The sequence below is a fragment of the Puma concolor genome, chromosome A1, assembly GCF_028749965.1.
Source record: "Puma concolor isolate L17-30 chromosome A1, mPumCon1.1.hap2, whole genome shotgun sequence".
NCBI lineage: Eukaryota > Metazoa > Chordata > Mammalia > Carnivora > Felidae > Puma > Puma concolor.
In genome coordinates this window covers 7,736,360-7,758,623 of record NC_141667.1, presented here as the reverse complement: position 1 = coordinate 7,758,623, position 22,264 = coordinate 7,736,360, and the positions used below count along the sequence as shown (strand labels likewise).

The 22,264-nt window shown below is 46.4% G+C and overlaps 1 long non-coding RNA gene across 1 annotated transcript; it reads left to right on the top strand.

Moving 5' to 3' along the window:
• Positions 1-3,570: 3,570 nt before the first annotated feature.
• On the top strand, positions 3,571-21,938 carry LOC147584010 (uncharacterized). Its single transcript, XR_015255093.1, has 3 exons — positions 3,571-4,109; positions 15,381-15,449; positions 21,467-21,938. It is a non-coding gene; the product is annotated as an uncharacterized LOC147584010 (long non-coding RNA).
• The last annotated feature ends 326 nt before the right edge of the window (positions 21,939-22,264 follow it).

The following is a 22,264-nucleotide window of genomic DNA, read 5'->3' as shown; positions in this document are numbered from 1 at the left end:
GGAACGCCAGGGGATCAGGTTCTGGACCCAGCTGTATGACAAGGTGAGCAACCTTCAACAATGCATGTAATCTCTTTGGAATCCACTTCCCTTTTCTGGAACATGAAAGCACCGTACTGGATAAATTAAGAGGTTTGTTTCTTATTCTAACAGTCTATTAATTAAATATTAAAAAAAAACAGTTTTGCATTGATGAGTTCATTGGAAATGGTTTCTACAACAGTGTTTTTAGTAGAATAATAGATTATGCACTCTTCGATGCAGCTTTGTATTTGGCTGGCTTCGTTTATCAAAGATTCCTACACATGGCTAATTCTGGAGGATCCTTTTAACCCACTGTTGGAAGCGGGGATTCCATCTTTTCATTATCATGAATCAGTGGGACGCATCAGCCATGAATAAAGATGCCTCGCTGTGAAAAAATAGATAAATAAAATGCAATGTCTGCCCAAAGGAGAGTCGCGTGAAGGGAAACAAGTATAGGCTAAGAGGGGATTGTCATGGGAAACAAGGGGATGAAAACATGACAGCCTGAAGGGGAAATAACTTTTCCTTTAACTCTGATTTGAAGCCAAATGCTGCTTGAATCAAAGCCGGCTGTCCCCCAGAGCTGAGTCTGCCACCGCGCAGGGGATGAGTGTCGTGTGCCCCAGGTGGAGGGAGACTTCGATTTTTTGCAAGAAACAACAGTCTTCCACACGCAGAGGTTTTGGTGTGTTTTCCAATGACACGGTTTTCAAGGACTTCTAGGACCCTCCCTTCTCTTGGTTAAGGATGGAGCTTGGAATACTCCCACGGAAGAGGGAAATTTAGGGCTTTTTATTTGTAGGGCAAACAACCATCCCGAATTTCAGGGTCTGAGAGGTCTCCTGGGATGCAGGACTTCCAGGGTAATACCCACAGTTGGGTCATCTTGCTCAGAAGAGACAGGAGGCTGCATCAGGTTCTACGTGTGAGCCTGGCTGGTGGCGTCACCTCCCTACCCTGAAGCTGAAGTTCTCCCCAAGGCGGTGGGTGAGGTGACACATCCCTGCATCCCTGCGGGGGTGGCCAGCTGGGTGGGCACATGGGTGGGTGTGAGCAGTGGGTCCGTGTGAAGAGTTTTGTCCCGAGTGGAGGGCCATGGAAGATGCATCATCAGGTCGGCAGGCATCTGGGTGTTTACCACGGGGTCTTGTCAAAATTCAGTCATTCTGCACTGCAATACTCAACCTGTCATCTGAAAACACCTTCAATGTCTGTGTCAACGTGCCTGACACGCCTCACGTTTGCCTCATTTGCTGTGTAAAGTTGACACTGGTTCTTGAAGAGTAACACGGATGTTCCAGGCAGCCCCCGACAGCTCTGTTGAGGCTGATTTGTCTACCTGCCCGCAGGGTCAGTTCATGGGAATCCCAGGCGGTGGACAGAGGTGAGGAGGTGAGGACATTTGGACAGTGGGGTGGAACGAGGAAGTACCTGCAATGCCTGACCTCCAACTTTCCAACTGTGGAATCATTTGCAAATAGAATGGCAGCTATGGATCCTCTCACCATAAAATGGCACTACTTACGTTTACCCTAAATTTGGCACACAAGGTCAGGGTTCCCCGTGAGGCCCATCCCTTGTCCACTGGGTACGGGAATCAAGTTATGGTCCCGGAAACAGAGCCTGGGGGCTCTGACAGGCTGGGTGGGGTTCCCAGGTGCGCACAGGGGAAACCAGAGGGGAGAAATGTGAAGAAAGGGACTAAAAAGTGTTCCCACTCTGTCTGGGGTCAGTCCTCTAATGTCTGAGTATAACCAGGGAAGGCGGGTTATACATGAACCCCTGGAATGGCTGCATCTTCTAAGTTCTGAAGTTGCCATGTGAAATCTTCCCAGGGCTCCTGCCTCCCAGTCTTGGCCACGTTTTTCTGCTGGAGGCCTAAGGCAATGAAGGCTTGATGCTAGGGTGCTAAGAATAGGGGCCATGTGTGTGGAGCACCCACCTTGTATACGCACCGTGCTAAGCCCTTCTCATGTTAAAGGGCTTTTAGCTTTGAAGCCATTATTTTTCTCTCTAGCCTCAAGGGGGAAAATTCTAGAAATGGAGTAGTCTTAGCTGTGAAGTCCAAGGACACTTGACAATGATTAAGTAAAGCGCTGTGCCTTCAGATTTCGAGTGGACATTGAGAAGGTCCAGAGTACAAATTGCTTTCAGTTGCTGTAGAAAACACTGATTAGATATGCCAGTGGACACGCTTTGAGAACCCCCAACTGCTAAAAATATCATCATTATATTACTATTGAGTGTAAGTTGAATGGTTGCAACCTAGAAACTACACCAAAAAAGATAGTCTTCAAGGTGGTAGGGGCTTTAAAATTCGCTGCAATACTGAGAGCGTTCTTTCTCCCTTCAAATGGCTATGAAGGAAAAGAAAGCAACCCTACTTGGCTTTCAAAGCAAAATGTGATGCCTTTCTGAGTCTATTTGAGGTATATAGTAGTTGAGATTGAAAAAAATCAGTAAAGATTTTGTCTCAAAAAACTATTTAAAATAATTTTTGTATAAACCAATGCTCAGTTTTTAAAGTTGAAAAGCAATTTTTAAAATATTTGTTTAACTCTTCACGTTAAATAAGACTCACATAAACAACCAACGAAACTCGGAAACTCAGTTGGTTAAATTCCCTTAAGCATTTAAAAACTCTGTTCTCAAAATTTGATACATCTGAAGCGCCTCTAATTCCTGTCAGGACAGACTTACAAACCCAGCAAGTGAATTCTTTCTAAGCACTTAGCTCTTATAAATGTATAGGTGGATAAATCAGGTTGTCTGCCAACTTAATCAAATTCTCTTATTCCTTTCAACCTAAAACCACAAGTCTACAATCAACTGAGAATTTCAAATCACACCCCCGGGCTGCTATGTCATATACTCTTGTGTGCTGAAATCCCATGTATGTTTCTAGTGACTTAACATGACACATATTTTGTTAAACGATCGCATCGTTTATTCCTCAATTCTACACCAAAGTATTAATACTGTGGGTTAGAGTGGCTTCATTATCTCTAAGTTTTTGATTCACCTTCCTGATTACCAAGTTTTCTCAGTAGTCCGGAGGGAGCCAGCTTGCATCTGAGGCACAGTTCTGGAATGTGACTCAAGACCCAGTTTTCGTTCCCAAAGTTTGGACCCAGACCCAGCATCTGGGCACCACATTCAGAATGATGTGCTCACAGGGTGATAGATAGGACCTCTCAACGCCTTACTTCTCATACCTCCTGATGTTTTATGCTGTCTCCCTACCCAGTCTTTAAAAATAGCAACCTAATCATTCACAACTTTAAATTCCCTGACTTAAGTTGATGAGACCCTGCACCCCCTCAGGGTTGCATCTGGTTTCTCGTCTGTCTGACCACATTCTGCATCCAGAGGCCAAAGAGCTCCTCACCCCCCAGACTGCAGGCTTGCTCACAGCCTGCACTGAGAACCACAGCGGACTGTCTACACCACAGGTGCATATATGGTATTCGGGATTATTTTATCGTGTCTTTCGAGGGCTGCTTTACTTTACTAGTACACTCTCGCAAGCTCATACTCTCCCTCTCCATCTGTTCTTAAGGTTTTCCCATTTGCAGTCTTTGGTTTCCTTTGAAGTGATCAAAGCCTAGTTTTCTCTTTGTTACTTGAGTTGAAAGAACTACCTTTTTCTGATTATCCCTTAACACCACAGAGAGTACTGAGTTGTTTTGAAAACAAAGATTCCCTAACATGAATCTTTTATTCCCTTTTATCTTTACTTACCTTATGTAACTCTTAATTTCTAAGATGTAGCTCAATACATATCCCATATCCCTTAGCCCCCAACGACTCCCCCCAAAAAACCTACAAAGGAAAAAAAAAAACACCAATGGCTCTACTCTTAATGGTGAGCTCTATTTCTGTTCTCTCTTTTCAGGATTTAGTCCTCTGCAGTCTCTTGATTGCCCTCACACTGTATTCGACACAGGCTGGAGGAAAGTGTGTTTCATGAAGGTAGTTTCTCGTGCTCTGCTATCCCCCGCAGCACAGCGAAGAGGTTTGAGCTTCTCACTATAAGCCGCGGGATGGTCTTTAACTTCCAAGAACATACAGTTGGATTGGAGGTAAAATGGCTATTTTTTTTTTTTTTTTTTTTTTTGGTATCAGAAAATCTCTAGTTTAAAGATGAAAAGTAGAACTGCGTGGAGGAAGAAAGATCATATAGGGGCGTTCATGGTCTTACTCCCAGTGAATCCTGTTTTTTATCTCCCAAAGTAGAAGTCAAGATTCATGTACAGATGCTTTTTTCATTACGCATACCACTTTCCCCATGAGATTAATGAGCACTGCCACGTTTCGCCTCCGTCGCCAAGCAGGAGGAGTCATTAGGGAACGTCCCAGAGACGTAGTATTGACACCTGAGCGAAGAAATATGGGGGAGCCAATGTTCATCCTATCTTTTGAATTTTTTATCCTTTTGGATGAAATTTTGGATGAATTTTTTATCTTGTTGTCAGTAGCTTCAGCGAAAGTGATTTTTTTTTTTCACTTCAGAAGTCTGGGTGATGGCTGCCAACATTTGTAACCCAACTCAAGATGGTTAGACATTTCAAAGGTAGAATACGTGAAGGTCTACTTGTTTTAATAATAATGCCATCCTCTCAGATGTTTATAGATGCCCAGATAAACAGATGGGCTCATTCTATATCTATGACCCTGACAACCCAAGAGGCTTTTAAGAGTGGCAGAGGGTCAGGGGAGCCTGGCGGGCTCAGTTGGTCGAGTGTCCGACTTCAGCTCAGGTCACGATCTCGCGGTCCGTGGGTTTGAGCCCTGTGTCGGGCTCTGCGCCAACAGCTTGGAGCCTGGAGCCTGCTAAGGATTCTGGGTCTCCCTCTCTCTCTGCCCCTCCCCACTCATGCTTGCTCTCACTCTGTCTCTCTCTGTCAAAAATAAATAAACATTAAGGAAAACTTTTTTTAATGGCAGAGGTTCGCCATCTCGTCAAAATCACTATGTGTGAATATGAATGTTCATGCACATATGCACATATATCTCGACATACATATGTGTGGAGACATGCACATATATGAAACTCTCTTAAAGTATGCCACTTTAACTACCTGTGCAAAAACAAATATCATCAATTATACATATGTAGTGAAAAAAAATCCTTAAATGACCTCAGAGAAAAATGATACTAATACCAAAACAAATACCATTCCAAAAATCCTGCCCATTGGTGGCAATATTTTTACTGGTTATTTTCTGATGTAATTTTAGTCTTCCCTTACAAAAACCCTCATATGTCCTCATAAGGTGGAGACTCAATTTGGAAGTTGAAGAAGACAAACTAATTCAGATGACATAGTCTCTCATAAGTTGGTTCAAGTGTGGAAATAAAAAATCACCAACCTCCCTCCCCCAGGTGTGCTTGAAAAATATTTTGTGGTGCCCAAATTTAGCAAACCCCAGTGCTTCAAGGAACCCAGTTTGAAACTCCTGATTTTGGCTTGTTTACCTACCCTCAAATGATATAAGATAAAAGGCATTCTATTTTAAATTATAAATAATCTGTAGCTCTTTAGGGAGAGAAAATAAACTAAAAACCATTCTAAAAATGTGCACAAAAAATGAACACACCTTGTCTCTGCATAGTAAGATTCATCTTATAAAGAGCATCTCTGTAAACCTCAGAATCCCATGAAGTGTGGAGAGAGGCTGGTATCATTTTTAAGCCCATTTAACAGAACAGGGCACCGAGGCTTGGGGCGTTTAGCTGCTTTATTTAGGGTTAAAGAAGAGATGATCCGGGTCTTTGGACTTTAAGTTAGTGTGGTTTCCCCGTATCACATGTGCGTGGGCTGTTTACACATGAGTTTGCAAGCAGATCGAATCCCGAGTCCTCATTCCGCTGCTCAGTCCTATTAGCCTAGCTCCTATCGGCTCTAAACCCTGTGCAACACATCTTTCTCTTTTCTGCCCCTAACTTGAGTCCTATTTATACAGTGGCCCGAGTGAAGGTAAGGACTCAGGAGCTCACAGGAGAGCTTGCCAGTTCTGCTCTCAGCTCACAAACAGACCTCCCTTCCGCTCCCCGCTGCACTCCCCCAGCCCCCTGAATGGGAAGCCCCACCCAGGTTACACATCAGTCAAGTGCCCCAAACTAAATGAATCTCCGAGAGCGAGGCCCAGGCTTCAGTATTGTTAAAAAACTTCTCCAGATGATTTTCACTGTGGCCAGGGTTAAGATATCCAATCTGTCCTTGTCACTCTTGCCGAATGAGAGAACTCTTCCCTCTTGCCCTATTGGCTGGAGCTCCAGCATGCAGGAAGGAGTGGGTGTCAGCCCGTCGTCTCCATGACCCGTGTGCACGCACCTGTGTGTTCACTCCCTTATGATGCACTTACCAGCTATGACATCGACGTTACTTAGAATACTACTTATCATGCTTAAATGGGCATGGGGATCACCTGAAGATCCTATTAATGTTCCCAGTCAGTGGGTCTTGGTTGGGGACGGCAATTTGCATGGCTAAACCAGCTCCCAGGGGGCGTCAATAGCCGCGAACCGCAGGCCACACTTTGAGGAGCAAAGATGTAGAACATCGAACTGATCAGTCAGTCTCATTTTACATGCACATACATATACGCACAAGTACTCTATTTCGTTGATTGTAACAGACATTTTTTCCACACTTCAACAAATGTGCAATTGAAATGCGTCTTGCAAACAATGACGGCTTAGGCTCGATGTTGACCAGGAGACAGCAGACGCGGTTCCCGTTGCCTCTGTGTGGGTAGACTTAGTCCTAGCCTTCGTCCTGGCTGTCTTATTGATGGTGCTTTGATAAGTCATGAGTGTGTTGTAGCTACAGGATTGAGTTTTTTTTTTTTATTTTATTTTTTTTATTTTTTTTATTTTTTTAACGTTTATTCATTTTTGAGACAGAGAGACAGAGCATGAATGGGGGAAGGTCAGAGAGAGAGGGAGACACAGAACCCGAAACAGGCTCCAGGCTCCGAGCTGTCAGCACAGAGCCCGACGCGGGGCTCGAACTCACGGACCGCGAGATCATGACCTGAGCTGAAGTCGGACGCCCAACCGACTGAGCCACCCAGGCGCCCCGAACTACAGGATTGAGTTTAACTGACACTAAAATATCTCCAAAAATTATATATAATTTTTCCCTTAAAGAAAAAGTTATTAAATAAAAAAGCATGAAAACAGAGCAGCAGGGTATAAATGTGTGTTGGTAGAGCGCATATGGCTCTTTGGTAGAATGACTAGATTATCTAACTTACTGAAAAGTGACCATCAGAGGCTTAACGACAGATTGCAACATCTGTTTAAAATATTCACTGCCCTTCCATTCGACCTCTCCCTCCAGGGCCCCTCCTTCCTGTATCTATCTGTGGGTGGAGCATACCCCACACCCAATCCTGACACGCTTGGCCACGTGAGCATGAGTTAATGGCCTGGGAGTAGAGTGACGTATGTATTTCTCAGCACAAGCCACAGGAGCCACCACCACCCGTCTACTGTTTCTCTTCCCCTCTGCACTGAGGACGGCGTGCCTCTGATAGGGGCCCTGCCCTCAGCCCGGACCCCAGAATGAGGGCCTGTGGAGCAGAGCCACAGCCAACCTGCAAAGCACATTTAACAGGAGCGAGAACTAAACCCTTTGCTGTTTTAAGCCCCGGCGATTTAAGTGGTGTTTGTCACCATGGCACAACTTACCGAAAGCTGACCAAGAGAAGGATCTAAGAAAAGAAGTAGGTGAAAAGGAATTAGTACTGAGATATATGACATGCAGAAGGATTGCCTAGTGCAGGGCAACCCATGCGAGCAAAGGCAGGAGACATTGCCAGATCCCTGAGGAGAGAATAAAGGTGCTCAGAGTAAGGAGAGACTGGTGTGAACCATACAGTGCTCTAGTACCCAGACCGTCATTAAGGCATCCTGCTTCACTTACAAATTATTTTTCTTAGTCGTTTGAAAGATAGAAGCGTGTCTTATAATCAGTGTTGTCTTGGAATCATGACGCAGTCACTGGTTCCAGTGGAGGCGCCATGTTGTATTTTGGTGTGTGTGTTGGGGCGGGGGTCTCGTCCCGTTCATACGCTCATCACTTGGGTGCCCCTTTCCCCAGCATTTTGATTTAAAGTCTGTCAAAGGATTTGTTCATTTCAAGGCTACCTAATGAAGAAAAGGACTATGTGTAGGTGTATCCTCTAAATAAGGAATTAATTGGGCCATTTTTTAAGGCAAAATTGCCTGTGATCAAGCTCTCCTGGCTCACAGGTCCATGCTCTTTTTTTGTTTTTCATTTGGATGGCCACCCTTTTTTTTTTTTAAGTTATAATTTCATTTTTTAAAACTTATTTATTTATTTATAATAAATTTTTAAAAGTTTTTACTTAAATTCCAGTCCGTTAACATACAATGTAATATCAGCTTATGAGTACCATAGAGTGATTCAGTAATTCTATACATTACTCAGCGCTTGTCATGATAAGTGTGCTTTTTAATCTCCATCACCTCGTTGATCCATCCCCTAGACTCCTCCTTTCTGGTAACCATCAGTTTGTTCTCAAGAGTTAAGAGTCTCTTTCTTGGTTTGTCTCTTTCTCTCTCATTTTTTTTCCTTTGCTCGTTTGTTTTGTTTCTTAAAGTCTACATGTGAGTAAAATCATATGGCATTTGCTTTTCTCTGACTGACTTATTTTGCTTAGCATAATAGTCTCTAGCTCCATCCATGTTATTGAAAATGGCAAGATTTCATTCATTTTATGGCTGAATAATATTCCAGTGCATATACATACCATGTCTTCCTTATCCACTCATCTATCAGTGGACACTTGGGCTGCTTCCATAAGTTGGCTACTGGAAGTAATGCTGCAATAAACATAGGGGTGCATGCATCCCTTTGAACTAGTGTTTTTGTGTTTTGGGGGGTAAATACCCAGTAGTGCAATACTGGATCATAGGGTGGTTCTATTTTTAATTTTTGGAGGAAACTCCATACTGTTTTCCATAGTGGCTGTGCCAGTTTTCATTCCCATCGACAGTGCAAGAGGGTTCCCCTCTCTCCACATCCTCACCAACACTTGTTGTTTCTTACGTTGTTGATTTTAGCCATTGTGACAGGTGTGAGGTGATGTCTTATTGCGGTTTTGACTTGCATTTCTCTGATGATGAGTGATGTTGAACATTTTTTCATATATCTGCTGGCCATCTGTGTGTATTCTTCAGAGAAATGTCTGTTCGTGTCTTCTGCCCACTTTTTATTTGGAATATTTGTTTTTTGGGTGTTGAGTTTTGTAAATTCTTTATATATTTTGAATACTAACCTTTATCAGATATGTCATTTGCAAATATCTTCTCCTGTTCCATAGGTTGCCTTTTAGTTTTTGATTGTTTCCTTCGCTGTGCAGAAGCTTTTTGTTTTGATATAGTTCCAATAGTTTGTTTTTGCTTTTGTTTCCCTGGCCTTAAGAAACCTATCTAGGGGCGCCTGGGTGGCTCAGTCGGTTGAGCGAGCGACTTCGGCTCAGGTCATGATCTCACAGTTTGTGAGTTCGAGCCCCGCATCGGGCTCTGTGCTGACAGCTCAGAGCTGGAGCCTGCTTCAGATTCTGTGTCTCCCTCCTTCTCTGCACCCCCCCCACCCACACTCTGTCTCTCTCTCTTTCAAAAATAAACATTAAAAAAAATTAAAAAAGAAACCTATCTAGAAAGAAGTTACTAGGGCTGATGTCAAAGAAATTACTGCCCGCATTGTTTTCTAGAATTTTTATGGTTTCAGGTCTCACATTTAGGTCTTAATCCATTTTGAAAATATTTTTGTGTATGGTGTCAGAAAGCTTCACCCTTTTTGCACGTTGCTGTCCAGTTTTCCCAACACCATTTGTTAAAGAGATGGTCTTTTTTGGGATATTATATGTAGATGATGAATCACTAAATTCTGTTTCTAAACCAGTACTACACTACAAGTTAATTAACTTGAACTTAAATTATAAATAAGTAAGTAAATAAATAAATAAGAGACTGTCTTTTTTCCATTGGATATTCTTGCTTCCTTCGTTGAAGATGAATTGACCATATAATTGTTGGCTTATTTCTGTGTTTTCTATTCTGTTCTGTTGATCTGTGTGTCTGTTTTTCTGCCAATGCCACACTGTTTTGATCACCACAGCTTTGCAATATAACTTGAAGTCTGGAACTGTGATGCCTCCAGCTTTGGTTTTCTTTTTCAAGATTGCTTTGGCTATTTGGTGTCTTTTGTGGTGCCATACAGATTTTAGGATTGCTTGTTCTAGTTCTGTAAAAATGCTATTGGTATTTTGATAGGGATTGCATTGAAAGTGTAGGTTGCTTTGAGTAGTATAGACATTTTAACAATATTTGTTCTTCCTATCCAGGAGCATGGGATGTCTTTCCATTTCTTTGTGTCATCTTCAATTTCTTTCATCCGTGTTTTAGAGTTTTCAGAGTAGAGGTCTTTCACCTTTTTGGTTAAGTTTATTCTTAGATATTTTATTATTTTTGGTGCAATTGTAAATGGGATTGTTTTCTTAATTTCTCTTTCTGCTGCTTCATAATTAGTGCATAGAAATGCAAGAGATTTCTGTACATTGATCTTGTATCCTTCAGCTTTACTGAATTCGTGATCAGTTCTAGAAGTTTTTGGTTGGAGCCTTTAGGGTTTTAGGAGCGCTTTTCCCCTAAGGTTAGGAACACAAAAGTGATGTCCACTCTCACCATTGTATTCAACATAGTACCGGAAGCCCTAGCCGCAGCAATCAGACAACTAAAAGAAATAAAAGGCATCCAAATAGGAATGAAGCAGTAAAACTCTCATTGTTTTCAGATAACATGATACTGTAAATGGATGGCAACTCTTTTGAGATGGTAGGTACGTTATGGGGATGATGGGAGGAGTTGGGCAGAAGAGTTGTGTCTGCCAACATGTTTTTGTTCTATTTACTTTAGAGGAGGAGAGGACAGAGGTGATTATCATGAAATCATGATACATATAAGGCACTGAGATTTAGGGTACACAGGTGTGTGTGTATATGCATGTGGTGTCCACACCATGGCCCTTATGCATGGGTCGGACAAGCAATAATTAATGAGGCCACACTTCTATTTTTCTTTTCTTCTTCATTTTGTCTCTATTTGATGAAGAAAACTTACAGAAAAATTTATCCTAGTTTTAGAACGCAAAATATTTTTATTTTTTACTTATAATTTCCACTCTGTTCTTCTCTAAAATACCCTACCAGCTTTGAATGAGTTGAATGACATTCAGCTGAAATTAACCCACTCGTACAAAAGATTCACATTTCCCTCAGAGATGCAAGGCAAGACAAATAGAACTATAATTACGTTTCCTTTTGGCTTCTATCTCCTCCTTTATTCCTTTTTTTTTTTTTTTAAAGAGACAAAGATCTTAATAGAAGTGCTTCTCTCCATACCTGTTGGAAACTCTTTAAATTCCAAGAACTAACTCTGAAGGATTTTTAGGTCAAAGATAAGGGTCGGCCAGACTCGGTGAGCGACAACAACATAACTGGATGTCAGCAGGGATTACTCGGTGGCTTTGAGCCATATTAGGGATGCGGAGTGGGAGTGACTAGATACCGACCATTTGTACAGCTTCAGCGTCACTTGATCAAGTTGATACAATCGGTCATCCTTAAGCAGCCTGCAGGGTGAAGAGTCAAATGAAGTTCTGAAAATCAGCAGGTGTGTCTGGACAGTGCAAGTAGCCAGTTTAGATTAGGCAGGCAGAAGACTCCGGTTCAAGCCCCACATTTGGATCGGGCATGCATGTACCTCTCCGTACGTTTCTTCAACAAGAAACCATTGTGCTCTCTGGTCTATCTTAGTTCCTCTGCAATATGAAGAGGCTGAACGAGATGGTCTCTTAGCTCCCTTTGAATGCTGATCACCCCACGATTCTGCCACCTCCTCACCCTGTGTGGCTGTCGACAGCCCTCCGCGGGCTTGCCACGCGCCCGGCACGGCAGAATCGCCTGGATTGTACCACATTAAACTTGACAGTGTACATAAAGCATCTGCCATCCAGGCACTCTTGGTCAAATTGCTGTCTAATGCAGAGTCTAATGCAGAGGGCCGCACGATCGCAAGAAACCCTGGACGAGAACTCCATCTTTAACAACGTGGGCTGCACATGGCGGGAGAAGTTTGCTCCCTGCTTTGGCATCAGCACCATTTGCTCAAGTGCAGACACTCTCCAGGGGCCTCTTTCAGACTTGATTGTTTGTAAGGAGTTCTGACAGCGTCTCTTGTGGAAGTTGCTGGAAAGAGTAGCCCCAGGATCGCTTAGCACACAGGAGATGCTAGGTCCTTAATTGTCGGGGAAGACAGTCAAGGAATAAATTACCAGGTTCTGGTATTTCTGAAGTGTCACTGCCATTTGGCTACTGAGTTTGCAAGAAATTGATTAGGGTGGGCAGCAAACGTTTGCAGCGATGTGTTACGGGGCCGTGTAATCTCCCAGAGGGAAGGGTTTCTTCTGTAGGACCACTTGTAGAAACTGAGTATCTTCTGTTTCCATCAGGCTGCAGAAAAATAATGTGGCTACTAGGCTACCTTTAGGTTACTTGGCTTCCTACAATGAGGGCAAAGAGGAAAAATGGAAACATTTAGAAACGCCATATAAGACGCGACTAATTCTCCATTGCCCCTTTTCCCCATAGTGTTCTTTTTTAAGCTTTTGGGGGCTGTCATCGACAGAGCAAATTTTCTCTTGCATGTGTATATGCCTGCCAAGACTGTACATTTCTCAAGATTATAATAAATGAGTAACTGATACATGCTGCGTAACGCCGTCCTGCTTCCTGACTTCACCTCCTACTCATTTGCCGTCTGCGATTTCCAGCGACTGGCCTAGGTGATGGGAACCCAAAATGAATGGGGCAGTCTCTGCTTTTATGGTGTTTGCTGAAGTCCGGTGGAGACACAGGCACCGAAACAGATCATTAAATGCAATCCAGTGGGTCCACACCTTAGGGGATCATAGGGAAGCTTCACTGGGATGGGCCTTTTAAGGTTGAATTGCCAAGAATCAGCAAGAGTCATTTAGGGAGCGTTTCCTGGAAGAGGGAAGGCATCAGCAAAGCAACAGAGGAGAAGCGTGTGGGGTATGTGGGGGAAAGTTCGGTTCTGCAGCAGGAAAGTACAGGGAAGAATCAGAGAGAAGGCTGAAGACCAGGGCTGAGAACAGCCCATAGAAGGCTGTGTTGCCACATAAGGAAATTACTTCTCATTCTCAATTTCATCTTATTGCACAGACAGCCCTTCTAAGTTTTAGCAGTTTTAATCCCTTGCAATTGAATCTTCTAGCGATGTGGGTCTCAGCCCCTGCCGACTCCAAGTCACATGCAGAGCTTTAGAGATGCTTAATGCTCAGTGTGTTCAGTACCAAGTGGTCAAGATGCAGGCTTCGGTACTCTTATAACTTCCCAGGCGGTTACAGTGTTTAGCCCAGGCTCAGAACCACGTTACCGTCCGCTATCTGAGGAGGGTAAGAAACGTAAATTCTAGGCACCACTTAATTACCTTTGAAATTCACATCCCTTCCTCATTGTGATTCTCCCTGGTCACTCTGTGCACCATCACAGTCACGCATAAATTGATTGGCAATTAAAGAAACATACACTGCAGTATACTTTCATATGGGTGTTTTTGTCAAAGGCTCCCAATAATCTTTCTAGAAAATGCACTCCTAGAAGTGGCGGAGTCCTGGTATAATTTCATAGGCCACCGCTGTCCTCCCCCGGTTCAGTGCCCGAAATCCCAGGCTTCTGTCTCTCTTACCACTCACCTCCCGATGATTTACTGCCTGCCATGTGTGAGTCGTTTCTCTTGTGTCCTTAGAAATTAGACTTTTGGGGGGCGCCTGGGTGGCGCAGTCGGTTAAGCGTCCGACTTCAGCTCAGGTCACGATCTCGCGGTCCGTGAGTTCAAGCCCCGCGTCAGGCTCTGGGCTGATGGCTCGGAGCCTGGAGCCTGTTTCCGATTCTGTGTCTCCCTCTCTCTCTGCCCCTCCCCCATTCATGCTCTGTCTTTCTCTGTCCCAAAAATAAATAAAAAACGTTGAAAAAAAAAATTAAAAAAAAAAAAAGAAATTAGACTTTTGGGGTGCCTGGGTGGCTCAGTCGGTTGAGTGTCTGAGTCTTGATTTCGGCTCAGGTCATGATCTCAAGGTCGTGGGATGGAGCCCCTGTCCAGCTCTGCACTGAGCATGGAGCCTGCTTAAGATTCTTTCTCTCCCTCTCTCTCTACCCCTCCCCTGCTCACGCTTTCTCTCTTTCTCTGAAAATAAGTAAACAAACATTGACAAAAAGAAATTAGACATTCTTGTGTGACACGTCTGACTCGGAAGCCAAGTCGCCAATTTTAAATAAGCAAAGGAGAGTTAGACCAGTTCTCTGGGTTGCTAAAATTCTGTAAATCTTCGGTCTGTTTCATCACGTTGTCTATTTTTAATGGTCGTGAGACTTTGGAGACTGGGTTCGGGAACAACCACATCTAGGCTTTCCAAGTGAATTCTAGCAAAAGAGATGCTATTTCTCTTATGAAAACAGATGAGGAGGAGAGAGATGGTCTTGGGAGATCTATAGATCAGGGTTGGAATTCTGAATCTGACCAGCAAGCTACGTGGGTTAGTGCTCACCCCTCAGAGCCCTGTCCTTGGCTATAGAAGCATTTAACGCTGTCAGGCTGCTATGGTGACTTATGTAGAATGTTGACCATTAGTCTCTGGGACCCGAAAATGTCAGTGTTGGGCTTTTTCTGCTTCTTCATTTTTGTTTTTATTTTGGAGAGAGAAAGAGAGCGCAAGCAGAGGAGAGGGGCAGAGGGAGAGAGGGAATCTTAAGCAGGTTCTAGCTTCAGCGTGGAGCTCAATGACCCTGAGATCGTGACCTGAACTGAAATCAAGAGTCAGACGCTCAACCAACTGAGCCGTCCAGGCGCCCTGTGTCAGTGTCCTTTTTAAGCAGCAATAAGATTATGTATGTGATACCAGTTCTACTGGAGTTGGAGTTTCTGGAAAATGCTTCACTCACAAGGCAGAGACACGCATGCTTATTGAACAGCCATCGTATCTCAGGTTGCATGCTAGCCCCACATAAACAAGGATGATGGACGAGAGCTCCTGTCTCCAAGTATCTGAAGATAGTCACTGTTAATTTTCAGCTAATGCCCAAACTGCAGAATGTATTATATAACCATTAAAAATAGTGATTTGGAGGCTTATTGGGTAGCTTGGATAACTTCTGCCGGATGTTACTGTGTGAGAAAAGCAAGATTCAGAAAAGGCATAGAAAATACTCTTTTTGTTTGTTTGTTTTTTAAACAGTGACAAAGCCGTGTGGAGATGGGCGTTCACATAATGAGTAAATGCCTGTGAAGATGTGTGCCGGAACCAGTAAGTAGAGGCAGACAGACAGACACCCACTTCCAGGCCTCAGCTTAGCTGGCCTGGTGGGGTGGGGGGAGGGGAGAACTCAACACGAGGTGTTAGGGAGGGTGACAACGGTGGGCAGGATAAGCTCTCTTTCAGGTAAAAGTGTGTGTGTGTGTGTGTGTGTGTGTGTGTGTGTGGTTTTCCAGAAAGAGATGTAGTCATTTGTCATTGTTGAAAAAGATGTAGCTCTTTTTTTTGACTCTTTTTTAATGTTTATTTATTTTACAGGGAGGGAGAGTGAGTGTGGGGAGGGGCAGAGAGAGAGGGAGACACAGAATCCAAAGCGGGCTCCAGGCCCTGAGCTGTCAGCACTGAGCCCAACACGGGGCTCGAAACTCACCCACCCAGAGATCATGACCTGAGCCGAAGTCGGACTCTCAACCGACAGAGCCCCCCCAGGCACCCCAAGATGTAGGCTCTTTAATTCAACACGAGAGGCTGTCATGGGCTGAATTATATCTCCCAAAAAAGATACATTGAAGTCCTAACCTCCAGTACGCCCGTCCGTGACCTTATTTGGACATAAGGTCATTGCCGATGTAATTAGTTAATGTGACACGTCCCCACGTGAAGACAGATGCTCACAAAGAGGCACCGCATGAAGACGAGGACAGACGTGATGCTGGGACAGCAAGGGAATGGCCGTCACTGGAACCACCAGGAGCTGGAAGGGGCAGGAAGGACCCTCCCCCAGCGCCTTCAGAGGGAGTTTGGCCTTGGCCCTGCCCACACCTTGATTTTGGACTTCTGGCCTCCAGGACTGTGAAAGAATAAACTTCCGCTGTTCTAAATCACACCGTTGTGACACCTTGTTACCACAGTCCTGGGAACTGAATATAGACACAATTCTTGATGGTGTTTTATAACCTGACTTTTTTATGTAACAAGATATTTCCATGTCATTAAAGCTTCGGCTACAGTATCCAAGATGGAGTCTTACATCTACTCTGAAAGTACGACTGCATTTTGTATCCTGTAAACTGACCTTGTCGAGTAAACCCGACCTGGCCGCTCCCGTCGGCTTCTCGAGGGCAGGCTGGAGATCTGGAGTTCGGGCCTTTTCACAGACGCTTAAACCCACGGCTACGACCGTGTGCTGCGCCCACGGGCCATGTCCTCATTTCTCCTTTGCGGGCGTGGAGTGCTGGGCTCTCTCCAAGCCTCACGCTAGGTGCTGAGGATACCACACGGGCCACGGTGTCGCACGTGTGCCCTGGCACGTGGGTTCTTGGGAAACTCGGCCAGAGCAGTGAGGCCGAAGCCGGCACAGGAGCCTCGGACCTTCGAGAGGTCTTGGGACTGAGCAGGAATCTGTGTGGACAGACCTGGACCCACTGACAGCCCAGAGCAAGCCCTGAAGACCAGAGCAAGGCAGCTTCCGGCGAGCCTGTTTGGATAGACGCTCAGACTCAAAATTATATTTATTTATAGAAAATTAAGAACTAATGTTCATAGGAGACTCTTCTATGGCACAAAACAGTACTACCTATATTCTTACATGTATTAACTTACTTAACTTCATGATATGCGAATGCCCTACATACTGTTACCATCCTCATTCTATGGATGTTTAAAACTGAAGCACAGGGGCACCTGGGTGGCGCAGTCGGTTAAGTGTCCGACTTCAGCCAGGTCACGATCTCGCGGTCCGTGAGTTCGAGCCCCGCGTCAGGCTCTGGGCTGATGGCTCAGAGCCTGGAGCCTGTTTCCGATTCTGTGTCTCCCTCTCTCTCTGCCCCTCCCCTGTTCATGCTCTGTCTCTCTCTGTCCCAAAAATAAATAAACGTTGAAAAAATAAATAAATAAAAATAAAACTGAAGCACAGACAGGCTAAGCCACTGGCCCGAGGCCACGGAGCCAGTAGGAGACAGAGCTGGGAATTTGAACGCAGGCAGTCTGGCTGCAGGGGCTAGGTTTACACCCGCTTGGCTACGTGTCTTTGAACAATATTCTGGACTTTTTGATCTGATACCATACGGTGTTGGTCTTCACATTTTAAAGGGGTAGAAATAACCAAGAGGAAAAAAAATGGAATCGTCTCATAACGTTAAAAAGGTACAAAATACTTTTACTCTAGAGGAAATCAGGTCGAACAGTTATTCAGTGACTTGAAGAAGTGCCTTCGTGCAAAGGAGAGGGTATGGGCTTGAGGAGTGCGGTCAGACACGAGGAAGGACTTTCTGGGGGGGGCAGGGTCAAAGGTCATCAACTAGGACCTGGCCCTTCCCCCCCCCCCCCCCCGCAGCCGAGCTTCCATCTGGTTCTGGAAGGAACCAGTCTGGCCAGGGCTCTTAGGAGCAGCTCCTGCTTCCAGAACCGGTTTGGTCAGTGGACGATACTGCCTTGCTTCATAGGCACCGAGTTAAAGCAGCGTCACCATTGAGGAGGACACCTGTTGGGATGAGCACTGGGTGTTGAATGGAAACCGATGTGACGATAAATTTCACATTAAAAAAAATAAAAAATAAAAAAATAAAAATAAGAAAGTAAATACATTGGATGAGGTGAAAACAAACGAGCCAACAAAAGATTGCCTCTCCAGATGCCCAGGTGAGAGGGTTTAAGCGTGTGAGGAGTGACATGGTGTCTTAATGATTCCTTTAGGTAAAGGGGAGCTAGGCCAATGCGGGCATTTAAATGGCTGGATTTAAAAGTTAATGAAGTGCTGAGAAGCCAACAGGCGCAGACAAGGAGAAGGCAGCGGGGCTGCAGCGATTTTGATGAGGACCGGACAGGCCCCCCGCGCAGCCAGCAGGGGAGAGAGAGAGAGAGAGAGCGAGCAGTCTGCAAACCACACCACCGCCTGCTGCCTGTCAGCTCCAGCAGCCCCCCCAGAGAGCCAGCCGGGCCTGTGACCTCCTTGCTTGGAAGTTCCTGTCTCCCCAGCTGTCCTCATTCGGAGAGCTCGTCCTGGCTTTGATCGAAGCTTGTAAAATGCTAGCCCTTTTGCCCCATTCGTTCCCAGATAAGAATCTCTCCCTCTTTTCCCCAAAGGCCGTGTTTTTCTAAGCAGGACTCTTTTTCCTTGACGATGCAACACTGAGTTCCGGCATTAGAAGGGAGAGCAAAACCCTAATTGCCTTTCAGCGTGTGTGGAAGTCACGGATGAGGGCGACGTGAATTCTGTCACACTGAACGTTGAGTCTCCAGCGAATGTGCGCACGGGTGACAAAGCCAAGTTCCCGGTGACTGGAGACAGAGCGGTGGATAGATCCGGAGTTCTAAAGTGATGCCTGGCTTGGCTCGGAGTGGCTTCTCCGATTCGTCCGAGGCCGGAGTGTTCAGGCCAGGCATTACTAGGCTGGGGGACCTTCTCCCGTTCCGTCTGGGATGCAGAATGCCTGCCTGGGAGAAGTCAGCTTCTTGTGGTCATTCGGTGGTGAAGGGGGACGGGCAGGGCCGGGGTCCTCTGTCAACTGGTGTTGTTGAAAACAATGCTCATGGGGCGCCTGGGTGGCGCAGTCGGTTAAGCGTCCGACTTCAGCCAGGTCACGATCTCGCGGTCCGTGAGTTCGAGCCCCGCGTCGGGCTCTGGGCTGATGGCTTAGAGCCTGGAGCCTGTTTCCGATTCTGTGTCTCCCTCTCTCTCTGCCCCTCCCCCGTTCATGCTCTGTCTCTCTCTGTCCCAAAAATAAATAAACGTTGAAAAAAAAATTAAAAAAAAAAAAAAGAAAACAGTGCTCATTTCGGAATCCTCCAGAAACCAGCAAGGCCCAGCCCACTGTGTCCGGGGTAAGAGGGTGATGGGATAGTGTAAGTGGTGGGACCTGGCCCCCCTTTCCTCTCTGAAGACCCCCGTCGGTCAGAGAAGCTATGCCACTGTCCGAATGCCTACATCCCCCCGGAATTCCCGTGCTGAAATCCTGACCCCACAGGTGACGGTGGTAGGAAGTGGGGCCTTTGAGAGGTGCTTGGGTCATGAGGGTGGAGCCTCATGAATGGGATTGGTGCCCTTATGAAAGAGGCCCTAGAAAGATCCCTCACCTCTGTAAGGGTGACGTAAGGACACAGTGAGACATTTGCAACTCAGAAGAGGGCCGTCACGGGACCGTGCTGGCGCCCCGATCTCGGGCATCTGGACTCCAGGACTGTGAGTTGTTTGTAAGCCCCGCGGGCTGTAGTGTTTTGTTACCGCAGCACGGATGGACTAAGACAAGCTCCTGACGCCTCCACAGAGATTGGTGCCTGCCGGCCATCAGGGCCTGTATGAGGGCCCGCGTGAGAGGGACGGCAGCTCGTCCTCAAGGAGCTCACGCCCAAGTGCAAGAGAGAGACCAGGACTAAATGCGCGGAGAAGACACAGTCACACAGGACCCGCTCAGCCCACATGTGCTCGTGTCCTTCTGCGCATGGGGGAGACATCGTGTCAAGAGCCGAGAGACATCTGTCTGTGTTCTATGGGGAAGAGCTAGACACGCAGCGGCTGTAACGGGTACACACGGTGCCGAGACGGCCGTGAACCCCAGGAGAAGTTAGAGCAGGATGAGGACGGTGGGGGGCTGTGCTGGAATGTGGTTAGGTGACGTACACGCTCAGGGAGTCTTGGTGAGAAAACACATTCAGGCAAAGACTTGAAGGAGGCAGGGAGTCAGCATGTGGGTACCTGGAGAAGAACGTCCCCGGCCGAGGGAACACTCTGGGGTCTGAGCCCTGGAGTGCACCTGCCGTATTTAAGGAACACCAGGGCTCAGTGTGGTCAGAGTGGCTCACGTGGAGGGGAGAGGTCGGTGGGGTCAGTGGGGAAAGGGGGCAGCTCCTGTTAAGTCTGGGGGGCCACGCAGAGGTCTTTGGCTCTTATTCTGGATTCCACATGAGGTGCAGTCTAGTCCAGAGCGAAGGGATGGCTAGCTTGGGTTGCGCATGAGGAGGAGTTCATATTGGGAGCCCCCGATTCAGAAGCTATTGCAGCAATCGGGGGAGAGGTGACGGGGCCGGGGGCAGAGGTGGAAGCCGAGGAGGGCATAGGGAAGAAGGGAGAGCCCACAGGACTTGATTATGGGGCGTGAAGGAGAGACTCACAGGCTTTAAGAACAAGGCTGGAAGGATGGAGTTGCCACTAAATGAGAGGGAATCTGCCGGTAAGATTCAGCCTCGAAGAGATCCTTGTGTTGGATATCCAAGTGGAGGTACCGAGCAGGCAGGTGGATACACAAGTCTGGGTTCAGGAAAGTGACCTGGATGCAAAATATGAATTTGGGGGTCATGGCACATGGATGGTATGATCGTTAGTTTTCATCGAATACTCCCAAGGTATTGCTATGAAGGTATTTTGTAGGGGCGCCTGGGTGGCTCAGTCGGTTAAGTGTCTGACTCTTGATCTCAGCTCAACTCTTGATCTCAGGGTTGTGAGTTCAAGCCCCTCGCTGGGCTCCGTGCTGGGCATGAAGCCTACTTAAAAAAAAAATAAAAGAAAGGAAGGAAGGATTTTGTAGATATGATTAGATGTAGATGTGGTCAAATCGATTAACCTTGAGTGAAGGAAGTTACCCTTGACACAGTGGGTGGGCCTTGTCTGAGCAGTTGAAGGCCTTAAGAGCAGACACTGAGGTTTTTCAGAGAAGAAGTTCTGCTTCCAGACTGCAGCATCGATGCCTGCCTGGAGGTCAATTGATTTTTTGGGGGGGGTGGGGGTAAGATGACATGACTAACATCAGGTTTCAATGCGGATGGGAATGAACTCATAGAAAAGATGGAGTTGGGAATACGAGAGAGGAAGGTGGCCTGGCTGGAGCAGGGCTCCAGAGGGGTGTAGGTTGGCCTTGATCTCTGCTGGAGCAACGCCCTTGAGTAGGTCAGGGGGGCGAAGCACGCAGGAAGGTCGGCCTTTGATGGAAATGTGTCTCTATCTCTAGCAGTAGTTGTCAAATTTGCAAGTGCCTCCAAATTCACCCAAAGGCTTGTTAAAACACAGAGTTTGGGGCTCCACCCCAGAGTTTTTAGGCCTGTGATGTGACCTGTAGATTTGCATTTCTTCCAAGTTCCCAGCGGACCCTGATGCTGCCGTTCCAGGACCACTGTCTGAGGACCACCGACCGACAGTGAGTAGATGGGAGGCAGGATGTGGAAACCCAGATGCATGATGGAAGAGGGGTGTGGTTGGGGGCAATCTCCCAGTCAAGCAGAAGGCCAGGCCGCTAGCTGCAAAGGGGGAGAAGAGGTTGTGGGTGCCTGAGGAGAGAGGAAAAGCTGGGGAAATAGTCACCGAGGAGAAATGGGAGAGAGAGTGAACCACGGTTGACACGTCACATGTTTGACATCACTATGGTCCACTGGGGCCTGTCCATCATGAATTCCAGGTGAGACCAGGCAACGTGCTGTGGTTTTTGCCCAGCTACATCCAGTTGGCGGAGGCCTGGATTTCAGAGCAGTGGCGTGGCTGAGCTAGTGTGAAAAAGCACGAGGGCAAGAGGGTCGAGGATATAGGCAGACAAAAATGGCAGCGACCGCACAAGGAAGGGAGCTGCGAAAGGGTGGGCGAGAAGGAAGGTGGGGAGGGACGGAGGGAGGACAGGTGGTGGCTGAAGCTCCCGGGAGGGAAGGGCCAGGGAGCCAAGCCAGAGGCCCTGGGCTGGATGCACCGTGTCTGCAAATATTAAAACTGCCCGGAATGAAACAGGAGTGAGTGGTTTGGGTGAGGGACTCTGACTTCGGCAGAGAACTTCTAGAAATGACAGGAGGAGGGGGCAGCCTCCCGTCAGCGGGGAATACGGTTGGTGGCATGGGATTCAAAGTCGGCAGGCTGTAAGGAGGGGAGACGGATTGAGCCCAACAACACA